We start from the raw sequence: 19165 nt of genomic DNA, 5'->3' as shown, positions 1-19165 counted from the left end.
TATGAGATTGCACACACACACACACACACACACACACACACACACTACTCTATAGTGGAATAAAACACAATGTTTGAGATTGCATTTTTTTATTTTCACAAGGTAAAAATCAAATCTGTACCAGACAAAGAGACAGACAAACACCATTTGTTTTGTCATTATTTTATTTTTATTTTTTTAAAGACAGGATTTCTCTGTAGCTCTGGCTGTCTTAGAACTCATGCTGGCTTCGGACTCAGAGATGCACTGACTTGCCTCTGATTCCTGACTGCCTTAGACCCCTGAGTCATCCTAACGTATCTAACATATTCAGTCTCCATCATGAAGATACTGAGCTGTACTCATGCCAATGTATTCTCTCCATCTTGTATTTATATTCACATCTTCTGTCTCTGTCATGGATCGGCAGAAAATTGTGACTTTGCATTCTGCTTTGACCATAGTTATGACTGCTGAGAATTAGACCAATTAAGACCCTTAGGGATGGGTTTTCTCCTAGCTTTAAGAAAAACCAAGCCATAGCCAACCGAGAGTGTCACTTACAGACTCATGGGCATGATAGCATTGTGAGCAAACTTCCTTGTTTTGAGATAAGGCAGGCTAGTATCTCAGTCACCACTGGGAAGGCTGGAGGGGAGGGGTGGGAGAGGGCAGGCTGGAGGGGAGGGGTGGGGGAGGGCAGGCGGGCTCCTGGGTTCCAGCACTGGGAGGTGTGATGAGACATAAAAGAAAACACAGTGGGATAAATCAGATATGATTTATGCATGGACAGGCAAGGAGATCTCTTTTCCCTGCTTGGGTCACACAATTAAATCTAATTAATGGAAACTGGTCATAGAGGGAGTTCAGAGCCTATTTTCGGTTGTCATTATCCTAACACAGCAATCAAAATGCAGATGAGCTATCTCTGTCTCACCCCAGGAGAGAAGCAGGCTTCTTGCTAATGAAGGGAAAATTGTAAATGAATGCTTATCAGGCCTTCCCTGTCCACGGTGGCTTCTTGGGGGTGGCAGTACTGGTAGAGAGGGCTGACAGACATTTTGCGTTCTGAAAGGGAACCTTCTTCCAAGAGAGTTCTAATGCTGCCCTAATGCTGTCTTCTCATGCTGCTGGGAGAGAGGCAGGGGGCAGAGGACACTTTCTCTAGCCGTTGGCCCTAACTTGGGCAAAGATAAAGAGCTAAGTGGCTTTTTTCAGAGTGGACGGCGGGAGGGGCAAGGGGGTAGGGTGGGGGAAGGAGTTGTGTTCTTGAACCAGAAAGTGCGCTTCGGGGCATACAGTTTGGCAGCCCTAGCGATCCATTCTCATTCTGACCTTCAGCCTCAATAATTAGAGCCATCTTATCTAACTAAACAAGAAAGATCTGGGGCAGTGTGGGATGGAATTAGAAATAACTCACTAGGAGATCCAAAGTCACCCCCAATGGGGACAGCACTGAGCTGTAGCCCAGTGGAGAAGGCTAACTTGCTGGAGGCAGACAAAGGCATCCTGAGCTGCGTGCTTGTTTGTAGACAGAAAAATGGCTCCCAACAAACACTCTGACAAACAAATCATGCCTGGATGAAACTGACGCGCACCCCTTCCCAGCAGGGGTGATAAATTAACCACAGCTGGGAGTGGCTGTGGGTTTACCGCTCAGCCTCCATCCAGTCTGTCCTGGGAGTCTCCCTCACCCCTTCTTGCCAACACTGCTACTATATTTAGCTTGTCCAGCATGTGCGCTGTCTATATTTAGTGCCTAAAAGTCAGAGTTCAGTGCACAATTCACCAAGCCATCAGTCATCTTCCATTCCATTCACACATGCAGAAAAATCCTTCCAAGAGACAATCTTGCTCTCCACTACAGGGTGGAGGGTGAAGGCCGTTGGAAGCCATTCTAAGAATGAAGGATTGAACCCATATGCCAGAGGGGGTTTCCTGCTGTCTCTGGCATGCTGTGCGTGCCTGAGAGTGCCAGACCCTGAGTGGAGAGCCAGGGCATGGGTGTGGCTCCAGAGGGCAGAGGGAGGATCGAAAGCAGGAGGACGGAAGCTCGGGAGTGAACAGCAGATTCTACCGTGCTCATTTGGTCCCCACTGATATTGCAGAAAACTGGTCATTGCTCATTACACCTTCTATGGGAGGCGGTGTGTGGAGGCCCACATTTTCCTACACCTCTGGAAAAGCTCAGGAGAAAGCTTACTGAGTCTATGAAAGAGTTAATGTAATAGCACATTAGCAATAAACTGGGCCAAAGTGGAACCCGCCATTCCACTAAGCAGGAGGTGTGACTGCCACTGAGAGAAGCCATGGGGAACATAGCTGTCTTTGACTATCTAGGCCACCAGAGGCCAGGGTCTCCTTTGGGTTGGCTAAGTGGGAACATGAAAGACTGGGGGGATTTCTGAGGATAACAGACAGGATCATGGGATTTCTTCACCTTTGCTGTTCCAACCACCCAGCTCACAACAGCCTGCAACTCCAGATCTAGGGAATCTGATGCCTTCCTTTGGCCTCTTTGGGTGCCTACAACTATGTGTAGACACACATGTGCATGCACACACACACATACACACACACACACACACACACACACACACAGAGAGAGAGAGAGAGAGAGAGAGAGAGAGAGAGAGAGAGAGAGAGATTGAGTTAGATGGATGGATAGATAGACAGATAGATAGATAGAATTAAAAATAAATAAAATATTGGGCCAGGAGAGATGACTCCGTGGTTAAGTGCACCTGCTGCTCTTCCAGATGACCTCGGTTTGAACCTCAGCACCGACACAGAAGCTCACAACTGTCTATAATTCCATTTCCAGGGAATTCTATTTCCATTTATAATTCCATTTCCAGGGAATCTGACACTTTCTTCTGATCTTCTTGGGTACCAGACACATACAGTTGTATCCAGACATACATACAGTCAAAATGTTCATATATATAAAATAAAAGAAGTATTTTTTCAATGAAGAAATAGTTTTAAAGTTTACTTTAAAATATGAATATCTTCCAGTATTTAACAGGTAAATAAAAATGTGTATTGTTCATATGTTTTTGTTATATTTTATTTCTCCAGTAATACTGATTAAAAATATTCATATATCTACTTTTACATCTACAACCTACCACTCTTATTTGTATGGCTTTATAAGAATTATGGATAAAGATTCCTTTCAAAACAATATTTTTTTTAAAATGAAATCTTTTAAAAAGTAAGATGAGACAGAATTTTTAAAAAAATAAATATTCTTGATGATGAGTACTAAATACAATTCAGAAAATATATGTGAATTTTTTAAATACTTTCATAATTTCATAGTCCAGTCATTGCCTCCCTCCCAGTCTGCCATCCCATAGTTCCTCATCCCATTCCTCCTCCCCACTGTCTCCAAGAGGACGTCCCCTGCCCCTCTCCCCAACTAGGGACAGAATTATTATTCTAGAGAATTTATGACTTGTGACTCTAGTACCTAAGTACCACCCAGCAGACAGGATTTTGGAGTGCCTATAACCTGGTATTACACGATGAAGCTTCTCAAACCTTTTGAGTGGCCAGAACAAGATTATTTTGTTTCTTATCATCAAGATGGTTATTCACAAAAATGAGTATTCTTATATTAACTTACTTTTATGAGATAAATTTAAACTGTCAGGTTGCAACATTCAAACATAGACACAGATTATGTGTATATGGCACATAGCTTGGCACAGACATGAAGATCAGGACATACAATGCATCCAATGCCCTTCCCTTTTGGAGGTCGATGTGACTGCATCTTCTCACTCTAATTCTTTAGATCTCACATTTCCTGTCTAAAAAAGGACCTCACTGTTGCTCATTTTAAAATATTGACCCAACAAAAAGTGCCCTAAAGCACATATCAAACTCTGAATTCTTCCTTGAAGAATTAGGGGTTCTTCAAGGAAGGAGGGATGAACTCAGTAAAGAGGACAGCACATGCTCCTGCATTAACTGTGCTATGCAGTACAAAATAAGTGTCAGGTAAGATAGAGATGGGATAAAGCATAGCAGCATGAGATAAATCAGTCATAGGCACACCAGACAGACCCTTGCTTGTGGGTTAATCTTCCTTGGGAGTTTGAGGCTTATCCCAAAGACTGTAAGAAGCTGGCAAGGACCTAAATGAGAGCACCAGAAGCAGGGCAGTCATGGGAAGATAGAGGATTACACTAGAAACTGAACCCTGGGGGAGATATGAGTGATCCAGTGGCGAAGAACTCAGAGACCACATGGGGCTAGGGTGTGAGCAAGAGAAATAAAGGAAGAAGAACCCACAGATCTTGATGATATGACTGCTCAACTGGACATGACAGTTGTGAGAGAATAAGCAATGAAAAACTCAAAGGCAAGGCTTTGGATTCTGAGAGACTGGATGAGGCGTACCCAATTTGCCAAGACTGTCTTATTAGGATTTCGGACCTGTACTTGTAACACGTACCTGATGAAGAGCGTCTTGGGGAAACCATTCATCTGCTTATGGCTCCTTATTCTCTGTTAGATTTCCATTGGATTGTCCTCCCAGTGACATGGAAAACATGTGTGTCTTGGAGTAGAGAAGTATATACAACCTATTGATACCTCGGAAGATCGCTATGGCTAAAGTGTAGCTAATGTGATAAATGAGCAAGGATGGAAGGAAGGAGGTCAGTCTTTTGTCTTTGAAACAACAGGAAAGATGTTAGAGGCTCTGTGATGGTTAGGTATGGGTGTGGGCTGATTATCTGCATATGACTAAGAATACATCAATCTATATAATGGTGAAAGCTCCCTGATTTAGCCTTATGCACGGAGCGTGCAGCACACTCATTTGAATTCTATTCTTCTCTAGTTTCTTTAGTACTTGGGCATGCTTAAGTATTTGTTTCACAGCTGAAAATATTGATTATTTTGTTCCTCATTTTTCAGTATAACATTGTAAACATGGTCCCGTGATTCTCAATAAAATGGTCCTCTAGGTTTTGAAAAATCACTCTTAGGGAAATGTTGATAATTCTTACTGTACTGGAGATCCCATACTAAATTAGAATGCATACTTCATAGTCATGATATTGAAAAATATATTTAATAAAAGAAAATATATCTAGAATTGAATTATGTTTTGATTGAAATAATGTTTGCTGAGAGTTCACTATGGATTTTAAAGACATTAGGTTATTCAAAGGATACAATCAACATCAGAGAAACTTTCAAATCATAACTATTTGTTATCTTTAACATCTTTCTCTATGATTACCCATAATCCCTGAAACCTTTCTTCCTTTCTGGCTTATTCAAATGCATGCTCTGTTTCTGTCTGAAGCTGTCTATTTCAGCAGAGCCTCCACGGTCTTCTACTTCCTGAGGTTAAACAATAACTGCCTGTCCTCTATCCTCCACCTCTCACTCAGTTTATCTTTCACAGGAAGAATTCTCGCTTGCTTTGTATCTTGTGAATGGATCCCCAGTCAGCTCTAAGCCACAGTCAGGGTTACCCTGTTCTTAAATTTCTGCTCATGGCCACATTTCTTGAAATGATAAACGGCCTTCCTTTAATCACCTCAGATTAACTCTTCAAACCTTAAAACTCCTGGTCTCACCACCTCTCCCCTTTATGCTTGTTATGGGGATATCCACTTTTGCCTGTTCACATGTAGTGAAGAACTTGGAATTTTCTCTGAGTTGGGAAGTTATTGAGGGCTTAAAAACAGGAATACTAGGATGTTACTTACATTTCATTAAGGTTACTCTGGAAGCTGAGAGTGGGTACAAACATGAGGCCAGCAAGGATGCTCTAAAATAGTGTTGATGGGATTATGGCTGCTCAGACTGAGGTGATGAAGGTGGTGAGAAGTGATTAGGTTTGTGGGATGTTTTGAGGATCAGTTGATGGGATTCGCAAGTGGAGTAGAGTTTGAGTATGGAAAAGGATACAAGGAGGATGGCTAAATCTGAATGAAGGGAGAAAAGTAATGTGTGCCATTCTTTTGTGCCAGGTCATCACATAGAAACCAAAAACAAAAAACAAACAAACAAACAAACAAACAAACAAAAATACCAAAAAACAAAAACCAAAACTGAAACCACAAAGCCCTGAGACTATGTTGCTGTTGCTGACCTATCACAAATAGTAAGAATATTGGATTTTACTCTGTGTGGCATGTGATGAACGAGGGTTTCTAGGCAGAGGAATAACATGGTCCAACTTACATTTTAGAAGATCATTCTGACTGCTGTCCAGTAAATGGACTGTGAACATGGTTAGAAAGAAAGAGGTGAGAGAGACAGCCTTAAAGGAACATAGGAAAGAGATAGTGATGGGTGGAACTAGGTCCGTAGGAGTGAAATAGCAAGATGTAGTCATGCTCTGGATGTTGGAGAGAGAATCTTTGCTGCTATGGAAAGAAGGGGGAGATGAGAAGTCACAAATTACTCCATAATTTTAACTTGAGCAGCTGGAAGAATGGAGCTACAACTCACTGGTATCTATAAGTATCTATAAGATGAGCAGGTTTGAGGGCCACAGATTAAGAATTCATGATTTTTGGTATGGTAATTCTGATATGCCTTTACAAGTTCAGGTGTAGTCATTGCTAGTTTATCAAGATGTGGCTGGATGAATGATTAGAACTGAGCTATAAATCAGAACATTATTGGAACAGATGTAGTGTTTAAATCCACGAGAAAAGAAGACCATGAAGGGAGTAAGCTTACACACTGAAGACCCAGACAAGTCCTGGCCTTGTCTACATTTAGATGATGATGATATAAATAGGAATCAATAAAGACTGGGAAAGAGCAGCTAACAGAGTAGGTAGAGGAGCGAGCAAGAATGATGGTCCAGGAAACAAACCCAGCAACTTAAGGAATAAAACCATAACCCCCAGGGTCAAATGACAAGTCTAGATCAAGCAAGATAAAGTATGAGAATTCGTCTTGTAATGTGTGCATGTGGAGGTGGAGGGAAAGAGAAGGAAGAGAAGATATTGAAGAGAGACACCTCCTGATAGTCCTTATTATTGGGGAACAAAGAAATAGCGGAGGAGCCAGAGGTAGCAATGAAGTTAAGGCATGGAGTTTGCACCTTGATAAACCGTTTGCTTGTTTGCTCATAGGAAAGAGATGAACCATCAGATGGAACAATGTCTCTGAGGAGGCAACGGGAGATGGTTACCTCAATACAAATATAGGTTGGCTTTAGTTAGAAGTATAGAGGGTCATACACTGTAGCATGAAGATCAGCCTGCTCATGTAGATGGAGCTGTGGGAAGACTGGTAAGTGGGAGTGCAGGGAAGCTACTTTCTTGATTTCTAATTTCTAGGGGAACCAGAAGCTGGGTCAAGAGCTGACTATGAGCTAGGCATTGCAGAGACTTGAAGCAGAAAGTGCTGTCAGGACAGAGGGAGAGGGAGGGGTCTGAGTTGAGATAGAGGGGCCCCACTCATGGACAGTGACTGCAGTTAGCCTGCTGTGTGTTTTCTCCCGAAGAGCCAGAGGCACAGGCTGAGGTAGGGGAGGTGAGGGGGGCGGAGAGGAGACTGCTTTCTCAGGTCTCTTCCCTTTCTTACTTCTTTTTGCAGCATACAAAATTCTGGAGATTCTTGACTGTTCACTCTCACTCAATCCTGTGTGAGGTCTGAGGTTCCACAGCACACAGCATTTTCTTCAGAATGTCTGCCCTTTCTGCCAGTCAGCATGCCTTTTGGAAGGCTGACCTTTGACCATGCTGGCGTTTTAAGCATTCAAATGTGTCCTAAGTCAGTTCAGCAGTTACTCTGTGCAAGATGACCAGGTTGGGTTATACCATAGAGGACTTTCGGACCCTCGGGATTCTCAGCCCAGCAGAGCCCAGTGTGAGTAGCACTAGTTCTGTTTGCCAGAGGTAGATAGATCTGGAGCTTTTCCAAATGAAAAAGAATCATATCAAGGAAGCATATGGAGAAAAAGCAGAGTTTACATTTACCTTGTAAAATAGGCTTAAGGTAAAGACTATCCTCTCTCCCCTCAAATCTCATAAAATACTTAAGATAGAACCGTTTATGATCTCTAATCTCTAACCTGGATGAGCCGATGACTTCATCTCTTGAAGCAGGAATGATAATGTTAATGGTTTTTCAGTGTGGCATTAATACCTGGACAGGCTTGAAATAGCATAGCTTCATACATACTAGAAAATGTGATTGTGACTAGGGCTGAACTATAATTATTGTTCTTTTATCAAAATGTAAAGAAAATATGAGTAAAGAACAAAATTTAACAGAGGAATTAATGTGGCTTTTTGCAGAGGTGGCATCTGTGCTCATGAGCATATCACAGAAGTGACGTGGAGATGGCAGGTAACAGAAGGACACGTGATGTCACATGAGAGTCACATATGATGTCACATGAGATGTCCCAGGAGATCCCTCAGCCAACCCAGCACCTAGCCAAACCACACTTTATTTCAAAGAACCTTACTTATTTTTCATTTTTTTTAAAAAAAGATAATCAAGACATGGCCTTGCTATACAGCCCAAGTTGGCTTTGAACACTGGATCCCCTTATCTCAGGCTCTTGAGAGCTAAAATTACAGGCATGTGCTACCATGCTTAGCTAGAACTTGCTTTTTTGATGTAGGAAATAGATAAAATAATATCTTATCCTTGACATTGTAGCTGAGGTTCAATAGAGCAATGTATGCTGTGCACCTTGAATGGTGTTTAGTAGGTAGTATGCTTGCCAGAAGGCTGACTGTAATAGATACTTTTGATTCTGAAAGTGGAGACATCTTCGCTGTTCTTCATGTTTTGAAGTCCTCTTTATCTGGGTAAGACCAGTTTTCCCATAGCCTTTGCAGGCCCCCATTCCAGATCATGCCAGTTCCTTCTTCTCCAGGCCCGGGACACTTTGTTTATGCTTCTGTTCCTTCACTTCCGCCTCAATTAATTGTGGAACTGTTTTTCTTGCATGTCTGTGTCTTGAGCTAGAGTTAAGGTTTTAATACATCTATTATTCTCATAGAACAAAAAAGATGTAGTGAAGCACCCCACTAATGTTTTTAGAATTGAGAATTCTTTCCAATTTTCACAGCAGAGAAAGCAGCCAACATTTGGAAGGGTCTTATTTATCTTGTCCCCTCAATTTTATCTATGAGGATGCTGGGATAATATACAGAAGAGACTCTGTTGTGGGTAGAGCTCTGCTAGATTCCTGTTTCTGCACGTGGCATAGCATATATCAGCAGCAGCTAAGATGAACTTATCCATTATTGTCTCTGAAGATCTCGCTATCATCATTAACATAGAGACCCTGTCTCCCCTGCTCAGTCTAGGGAGACAAGAAACACACACAGAAAGTGACAACTGATTTTCCAAGACTGATGATATTTAGCAACCCTCACTTAGTTTCACAGCACAAGGTTGGCATATTCAGATCCAACAAAAAACGTCAGAACATTGTCTGGGCATGATGAAAGTGAGTTGGCTGTGCCTAAGCAGCCTTACGCTATTTCCTGTGCCAGGTGATCAAAGTAAGGAACAGCTAAGCGCCCCGCAAAGGAATGAAAACAATGAATGCTGCTTCCTTCCCGGGACAGCTAGCGTGCTAGGAAACAGTTTCTGAAACTCTGAGGACAAGTGTCAGTCACTGGGTCCCCTGCATCTCAAACTTGGTGCAGGAAATGACTGTGACAGGAGGAGTCAGCCTCTGGCACTTTGGCTGTTTTTGGGTTTTTCTTTGCTATCAGATGAGACTCTTGTTATCCATATCCAAGAAGAGAGGAATGGAAGCTGGGGAATATATGTGGTATCATGCTGTAATGGAAAGAAGAGTGTGTTCAAGCCCAGGCTCTTACACACACCAGCTCTGTGGCTTTTCCCAGTTTATCTCTGTGACCATTTCTTAATGATGGCAGATAGGACTGGAGATGACATACCGATTACATATTTATTGACTGGCAACACCATTAAGCACCACACAGCCATACAAACTTATACTTTCGGGACCACAATAAAAACTAACTAAACCTTAACCAGGACACTTTTGGTTAAAATGTCCCAGTCATATCTAGTTTTGAGCATTGGCCTCCCAGGACGATTCTTTGCTTGCAGCAAATCTTATGAGCTAGTAACTTTGCCGACTTTTAGTTCTAAGTCTGCTGGCTGTTATCTCAAACCTTACTTTAGAAGGTTCTGGAACTCATCCTTAGGGGAAGAGCTGGGACCTGGGAAGACTGCATTATCCACTCCCTTCTGCTGTGGAACAAACTAATCAAGGGCATATGTCCCAGACAGTGGGTTAGTGATGTCATCTGCCTTCACAAAGAATAACTTATTAATGTCTCAGTGACTCACACTGTATGACTCTCCAGGCATTTGCTAGAGGATAAGTATAGGAACAGATGAACAAGAATATACAGAGAGGTGACAGCGACTGAGACAGAAAGCATTTTAAATGGGGCAGTGGCTCTGAGAGAGAAACACAGAGGTCAGCCATGCTGAAGGTAGGAGAGAGAGGGATTGAATGGGAGCTAGACAAGAGCAAGGGAAAGCAAGGAGATCTCTTCAGAGAGGGGGCAGTGGCGTGGACATTAAACAAGAAAAGAAAATGTGACTGGGGGAAAAGAGGAAAGATGTCATTACAAGTCATCACACATCATCTGGTGTCATTATATGATCGAAACCTGAGCTCCTTCCAATAACTTTACTGACCAATTAAAGGAAGTTAAAATTGCTAAGTATATCTTCTGATCAGAGTGGTCCCAGAAGGAAGATGGTTAGGAATATCTGTTTTAGGGATGAGATGTTTTGTAAATCTGGTGAAATCCATGGGGGGGAAAAAAGGATAAGTTTAAATTCCAACTGTTCTGCATAGGTCACCTAAGATTGATCTATGGATCTTGTCTTCGGAAGCCTTGCTTTGTGCGGGCATAGGTATTCATCTGAGAGAGCTATGAGTAGATTATTGTACCTATTCTGGTGGGTTTGAGATGCAAAGAATCTATCTACTCATCTTCTCCATTACATGGATGCCATTTTAAAAGTCTGACTGAGGTAGTGTTAATTTGGATGATACCCTGACTTTTTTGATATCAGGAATTATTGTTGGGAGTACAAACATATATAATAAACATAACCATGCACACGAATGCAGGCATGCACAAAAACACATAACTAGTGTGAAACACACGACTAGCATGCTTTTAATCCCAGCACTTGGGAATTCAAGGCCAGTCTCTGGTCTACATAGTGAGTCGTCCAGAGCTACACAGTAAGATGCTGTCTCAAAACAAACACTCTCTGAAATCCTGCACATACAAAATACACATGTGCATACACACAATACTTTCATACATGCACACAAACACACACATGAACACACAAACACATACACACAACCACACACAAAGGCACACAAATGCATACACACAGAAATGCATGAACAAATACATACACATGCATACATAAAAAGCATAAACAATAAATGTCCAACACAAAGTCATAAGCACAAACACACATGAAGACCACCAAAAAAGGACATACTAGTACATAAACACAATTGCATACACATAATAAACACACACATAAACACAAGTACAAACACTTGCATACACAAAAGCACATGTACACATAAGCATGCATGCAAACACACACACACACACACACACACACACACACACACCAACATACAAGGAAAAACCTTATCATTTTGGTGTTAGGCACCTCCAGGGTGGGTAGCAGTGATCTCCTGGAATCTCCTTTAGGGACTGCTATAGGCTTTTCAAGCACACCCTGGAAACTGAGGAAAGTAAAAGGTGTATTCCCCAGGGTTCCCATGAAGGAGGCGGTGTGTCAGGAGAGCCAAGCTCCCCAGGCTGCTAGGAACCGGGACATTTATCAGCTCAGGCCACCTAGCTTCCTTGTGTCCCCACAGCAGCAGGCATCTGTTGGTTCCTCTCCTGTCCCCCTGTGGGTCTCCATGACACTGCTTGTCACCCTCGAGGCGTCCATCTTTCCCCTTCACAGAATCTGTCACTTAACACTTTCATAAATGGCTGCCCCTGAGACCCCTGTCCATTCCTAGTCAGCCTTTGTGTCTGTCATGTAGGTGACATCAGACCATGTCAGTTTCTTCTGTGTGACACATATTGGACCTGAAAGATTTACAGAGCTTGACCTCACATACATTGTGTCTGTGTATATTGTATTTGTGTGTGTGTGTGTGTGTGTGTGTGTGTGTGTGTGTGTGCATGTGCTCGAGTGTCTATGCTTGTGTGTGCATGTGTAAAGGTCAAAGGTTGATGCTGGGTTTCTTCCACATTAATCTCTAACATTTCAAAGATATATATTTTTTATTAATTATTGCCATGAGCTCTGTATGATATGTGTGGGCACATGCATGCCTCGGCACATGTGCAGATCAGAGGACAACTTTGTGGAGTCACTTCTCTCCTATCTTCTACTGAATTCCAGGGATCACAGAAAGGTTGTCAGCAAGTGTTTGTACCTGCCAAGCCATACAGCCGGCCCCATCTCTACCTTTGTTTTCAAAAGAGTCTCTCTTAAATCTGTAGCTTCCTGACCTCACTGGGCTGGCTGGTAGGTGAACTCCAGGGATACATCTGTTGCTGCCTCCCCTGCACTGGGCACCAGTATTGCAGGTACGTGTCATCATGCCCGACTGGGGATCCGAACTCAGGATCTGAGCCTCATGCTTGAACAGCAAACACTTTACCAATGGGGCCATCTTCCTTGCCTGTACATTGTTATCTCTTGATCCCTCTACCAATCCTATGAATGTTATCACCATGCCCATTTTATACAAGGCAATTTAGACTCAAAGATCCAGAGTGGACAATTTGGGAAAATCTGGGTATCATCCCAGATCATTTCAAAGATAGTACACCTTAAATCCAGGTCTTCTAACCCCAAGAGTCACTTCAGAAGACAGTATGGGATTAAGCAGGAGGAATTGGAGACGTGCCCTGGAAGTGAAATGACTATTTTGGAAGATGAAAATGTGTGTGTGTGTGTGTGTGTGTGTGTGTGTGTGTGTGTGTGGTGTGTGTGTGTGTGTGTGTGTGTGTGTGTGTGTGGTGTGTGTGTGTGTGTGTGTGTGTGTGCTTGTTTGTGCACTTGTGGTTAGGGCCAGCCCTGGGAAGCACAGCAGAGGAAGAAAAAAATATGCATAGCAACTCCCTTGGTAAAGGGCACAGGTGCCCAGGCCATGAATTCAGCTGATCAAACCGTGTGCACAACTGATCCCAGGAGACAGGGAAGTTTCAATTCAGTTACCAATGAGGATTGGTGCACCTCCGGTAGTCTGAGCTGGGCTCTGAAGAACCAGGCTGGCCCTACATCTCTGAACTCATGGAGAGGCTGGGGCATACATGACCCTGGAGCTTTTATCATGTCTATCCTGTCACATCGTAAGTCAGACTCAAAGCATCAATCACGTCACAGCCCTGGGGTACAGAAGCCACGCAGTTGGAGGAAACTAGCCTGAATGACACCAGGAAAGGAAAGAGATGGACTGTTCCAGACACCACCTTCATAGATGTTCCAGAAGAAACAAGGCAATTTTAATTCGTCTTTAGAGGCAGCCGCAGAGGCTTATCACGGTATAGTACCTGAAGAACGGGGATACAGGTAGGCTGATTTTTGGAGTCCTTTCTTCTAGAAGAAAACAAATTAAACTGGGGAGCCATTTGCTCAAAACAAAATTTTATCTCTGATAGACTTTCATTGTTTGGCATTATACAAAAATTAATATGAATCCCTTAGAGCCAATCATTCCTTTTAAAATTTGAAGCAAAAAGAAAAAACCCTTAATACTTGAGTCTCTTACATCAGAAAGGATTCACTGAACATCTGTCAGCAGGCGCTGTGTTGGGGTTCATTTCTCCTTGAATTCCCCATCTATTAAGAAGCAGGATGCTCACTGCTTGAAATGTCAGCAGTACTAGTGGCACCTTCATTTTGTCAATTAAAATTTACACTCTGACCCATTGTAGGGGTGGCCATCCGGCTCAGTGATGCTCTCATTGTTCTTCACGTTGCTGCATGAGGGAATACATGGCAAGCAGGGAGTTGTAAAACTTCCGGTAGGTTTCATCTTCACAAATAAAAATAAATGGTCTGAGGGAGACTGGAGAGGCTGCAATTGTGCTAAGCATCTCACCATGATAGCTCAGCTATTCATACCTTATGAAATCGTGTTCCAACTGAATATAATTTTGTTTAACTTAAGGGAAGAGCTTTTGATAATTAATGTTCACGTATTTTTCCAACTGAGGTCATACAGCATCTGCCATGCGATTGGCCAAGTCTTGGTTAATGGGTAGACATAGCGAAGGATTTGATTTTATCACTGCCCTCTTCAAGACTGAGATTTGTCTTTTCTATCTTTTCCACTTCTGAAGCTTCCCAAAGGCGAGTCTTACACTTTGTATTTCTAGAGGATCCTTTCTAACATTCTCCATGGCTTAGGAGTTTTTCTAGCTCCCGTGATATGGGTTTAAAAACCTGTTTCTTTACGGCTGTCCAATGTTCTTCCTAAGTGTAGGCAATTGAGAGCTAGCCATGTGGGATGTGGGAGGTGACGGTGCATGCTGAGAGTTCAGGAGAAAGGGCCAAGCTGATATTCTAGAGAGAACACTTGAAAGTTGGTAAGCACTGTGACCCTTCAGTCTTAGAAGTGCCATCCCTATTAGCCATCAGAGATGCCATTCTACATACTGGTCTGTCTCACTCTGTCTTCTTTCAGCCCCTCCATGTTCCTTGTCCATCCTGTCTGTATCACTTACCATACTGGACTACCATGTGGGATCTCATCCATGCTACCTTCTCATGTACTGTGCCCTAATGTCATTCAGTTTGGTCACAGTCTGTGGCCCGACAAGTGGCTAGTTTAGTCACCTGTCCCTAGTAAACCAATTAAAAGAGCCAAATTAATAATGGAAAGGAGAAAAGGAGATTTATTTCTTATGGCTAAACTGGAAAGAGGGACAAAGAGATCTAGGGAACCCCTCCCACAAGTCTGTCTTCAATCTCTGAAATAAGATTAAAGTTTAATCGGAGGACCAAGGATATGCCATCTAAGCCATGCAGTCAAGGAAGGGTGGTCCACCAACCATTGACACATACTCTATCCTGTTTTGTAAAAATCCTATGTATTTTAATTGAGAAGCATCTGGACTTTTAGATTAGTTGTCCCCTCCATGTTCCAGGTGTCCCCTAGGGAGATGGGGGTCTTTTTCTGAGTGTTTACTAGGTTATCCCTTAGGTACTTAGAGACAGATGGTCTGCAAGTATTGGCTCCTTTTCCAAGCATTAGTAGAGAAAACACACACACACACACACACACACACACACACACACACACACACTATATTGTGCACAGGCTGTAGATGGGTACAGTCTCCCTGCCCCTTCCTGCAAACGTAAGCATGAGGGACAGGAAGTAGCTGTTTCTAAACGTGACCCGTAAATATTAAATTTTCTGCCATTTGTCTTTCCACAATAACCTAAGGCAGTTTCTGTCTGGATCAGCCTCAAAAGGTCAAGATATTTGTTTTTGCTTTCTGAGTAGAAATGTTTTTTAGGCTTCTAAAGAACACTGCTTGGCAGGTGCTTCCTGTCACCCCAGCTTTCACATGGACAGTCAAACATGTCACCAGCAAGAAGTGACTTCACTCCTGCCCCCCTCATACAGGTGCCCAGGTTCTGAGCTATTCAGAATGAATGATACTGATTAAGATGTCTAGGGTTAATGGCCAGTCATAGGAGACTTATTTGGAGAGAAAGATAGACTGAATTAGGGTGCACCAAAATGGGGCTACATGTTACCTAAATGTTTAAAACAACATGATAAATAAAGAGCAAGAATAGAGTTATTTTATACTGTCCTAAGAATGGAACTGTTGAGTTGCAAGAGGTAGATGTTGGTGCACAGTGAAACATCGTTTTCCTGGAAGAGTTGCCTACAAGCCAATGGGCTTCCTGAAATAGCCAGCTCCGATCCACAGCTGTGCTTAAGCACACACAGGACCAACACCTGAAGGTTGGTGCTGTTATTTCTCTCTCTCTCTCTCTCTCTCTCTCTCTCTCTCTCTCTCTCTCTTTCATAACACTCTCCTTTGGGTACATTTGAGGGGAAATACCTTTCTTTCATCTTGTAGCATGAGAGGAAGAGGCAGAAAAATTTTCTGTTTGCCCTGAGTGCCAATAGTTGATACTGCCTTGTGAACTTAGAGACCCTGGGACTGCCCTTCGGGCTCTGTTTTCAATGTGAAACGCCCATTTTCTGTGTCACATGTACTCTCCTTGCAGCTTTTCTTCCAGGGCACGGCACTTGCTAGTCATTTCTGAAAATGGCTCTAAGTGACTTGTTTGTGTTGTTGCTTGTTTTAGTGCCATCATTTATTGGGTGTCACCTTCCTGTTCTCTCTCAGCTACCCTTCCTCTGCCAGAGAAAGCAGTTAGCAGGATGTGTTAAACCAGCAGTTTACAACTGGGAGTCAAGGAAGCAGGGCAATGGAGAGGTAAAGTCTCCCATTTTTTGTGGTCTATTGGGATTTCAATGTGTGGTCTTTTGTGGAGGAAATGAAGATGATTCTTACCATGTCCTGGGATCTCTCTGTGCTGGATATGCGCTGAAGCGTGGTCCCTGCCCTGCAACATTCTATGTATTCTATGTTCTTCTTGGAAGACTAAGTGCAAGCAGAGTTGTGGTGGCGACTGGCTTGCCAGGGGTCTGGATCCATCTCTTTTCTCCTTTCTTTCTTTCTTTCTTTCTTTCTTTCTTTCTTTCTTTCTTTCTTTCTTTCTTTCTTTCTTTCTTTTTTTCTTTCTTTCTTTCTTTCTTTCTCTCTCTTTCTCTCTCTCTCTCTCTTTCTTTCTTTCCTTCTTTCTTTTATTTATTTATTTTTTTGTTTCTCGAGACAGGGTTTCTCTGTGTAGCCCTGGCTGTCCTGGAACTCACTCTGTAGACCAGGCTGGCCTCGAACTCAGAAATCTGCCTGCCTCTGCCTCCCAAGTGCTGGGATCAAAGGCATGCACTATCACACCTGGCTTCATCTCTTTACAAATGCTACCTTTTCTCCTCTGTGATGCAGGCTGGCCTGGGTAGTTTATTAATGTTTAGTAGTGGAAGTCGTGTTTCCTTTGAAGAGTTAGGAGGTTTTCCTGTAATATGGGATGAGTCCTATTACAGTGAAGGTTAGTCAATATAGGTCAATGAACCCAGGAGAGATGGGTCTTGTTCCCACATCACTTGAATACTTTCTAGCTGACCAATCTACCTTGATCTGTGTAGACCTAGTTCATACCTGAAACCAAAGATGTCAGCTGAAGAATAAACAGTAGTCATAATGCTTAATCACCTTCCTGCTTCAGGTTCAACTTTGTCCTGAGTAGACAGAAGGGAAGTATTGATATCCACATGAAGAAAAAAATGACCTGGTGCCTGTAAAACTGAATTTCATGTGGATCTTTACAATTTAAAAAAACATAAGATCTAAGCCACAAAAACCTTTAGAATAAAATCTAATGCCTTGGATTAGGCCAAGAAGGCTGGAGCCAGAGAGTGAGGGATAGTACAGACCTGGATGGGATGAAGGAGTGGGAAGGGTTGGCCATGTATGCTGTAATTTATTTATCAAGAATATTTCATGAGATTATCCAGTAGTTCTGTGAACATGATTTTTGGTTCTGTCTTGATTTGGTTTTGTTTTTTTAAACTGGCTTCTTATTATTTAGGGAGGGAAGTCTAGTGAGGTAAAAGCATAGAATGTTTTCAGTTAGGAGGCTGCTGCTATTGGAAGGTTGGTCGAGATACATGAGGTGCCTCAATCAGAGCATCAGTAGAAGACACGGGGGAAAGAGGACGGACTGATGTGTTTAGGAGGTAGAGTAGAGTAGGCTTGACAAAGGATTGGATGGGTAGGTGATGGGGGGAAAGTTGGGATTCAGGGAACCTTCCAGATTTGGGCTTGAACCATCACTTCATAGAACAGGTTGATTACCGAGATGGAGAATATCAACTGCCTATAACTCTTATGATTCACAAAAGACTTTCAGACACGCTACCCACTGGGGCTTAAAAATAATCCACATGGGAGAGTCAGGACATAATTCCCATTTCACAGATAAGTCTCTGAGTGAGTGGTTTCTTTCTTTCCATGTGCTGTTAACTGGAGGGAAGTTGCTGTGTGAGCCACCTCAGTCTTTAGTGTAGCTGTTCTATGAGGGCACCCCATGTGTGAGCCCCATCTCCGTTTCCAGGCTCTGCCACAATCTCTTTTCTGCCTCAGTTCTATTTCAAGTTCATTTAATGTACTGGTAGCTTCCATATCCAAAGAGTTCCGCAGCTATTTCAGACATCTATCTCTGAAAAAAAAAATCACTGTCCCCGTTCTCAGAAGCCAGATGACGCAGAGAGCAGGTAACCTGATACAGAACTTTTGCCCATCATGAATCGCTGACTTAATTCATAATCAGAGTACTAAGGATCCAAATGTGTGTGGTCTGCTGGCCGCTGCAAGGATGAGACTTGAGCTAAGTCCTTCCTTGATGCCTCCCTATTGTTTGCATGGAATACATTTACTTTGGCTACTTCTTACAGCAATGCAAGGCTGGCTGATGCTCATGTCTCCAAACTTCTACAAAGAGAGCTGAGCTCACATCAGTTAGGCCAAAGGTCAGGTTGTTTCTAACATGATGCTAAGCACTGGAAAGCAGTGTAGAGCCGTTTCATTCCTCTGACTCTTAATGTCACCAAGCATGCGGCACTAGTATTGGTTAGACCACACGTCAGCAAAGGATGCATATTCTAGAAGCACCACACAGCATCACTCTTAATTGTTCTTCTATATAATTTTTACAGCAAGAATTTTTAGCCTTCTGAAGGCGTGGTTTCTATTTATCTTCTTTTATATGACTCTTCTATTCCTCTCTGCATATAACCTCTGGGTGGCTCTTCTATAGAATGTAAACTGATGGTGTTTTGCCATTTGTCCTGGTTAGAAGTTTTTGCAACTTCTCTGCAAATTTGTAAAACCAGTGATCTGTTGTCTTTTGATCTATAGTATACAGTGTTGTCAGCTGGTAAGTAGCTTTCCCAAGAAGATGGGAGTAGTATATTGAAAGTCTGTGTAAGTTTAGTTATCAAAATTAACTCAGAACCAAGTACAGTATTCATTCATGT

General features: G+C 42.6%; 1 long non-coding RNA gene across 4 annotated transcripts in view; it reads left to right on the top strand.

Moving 5' to 3' along the window:
• Gm32652 overlaps window positions 1-19165 on the top strand; it is a 40971-nt gene that overhangs the window by 1389 nt on the left and 20417 nt on the right. For 2 of the 4 annotated variants that reach the window (XR_003948116.1, XR_865698.2), the window contains exons 2-5: window positions 12534-12620; window positions 13423-13608; window positions 13974-14063; window positions 16413-16502. This is a non-coding gene — a long non-coding RNA (predicted gene, 32652). The remainder of the gene's footprint in view (window positions 1-12533; window positions 12621-13422; window positions 13609-13973; window positions 14064-16412; window positions 16503-19165) is intronic. The other 2 variants (XR_001779526.2, XR_865700.2) reach the window with 1 other exon arrangement.

This window comes from Mus musculus, chromosome 1 (genome assembly GCF_000001635.26).
Source record: "Mus musculus strain C57BL/6J chromosome 1, GRCm38.p6 C57BL/6J".
Taxonomy (NCBI): domain Eukaryota; kingdom Metazoa; phylum Chordata; class Mammalia; order Rodentia; family Muridae; genus Mus; species Mus musculus.
The sequence above is the reverse complement of the archived record's forward strand: the minus strand, read 5'-3'. Positions and strand labels throughout refer to the sequence as shown.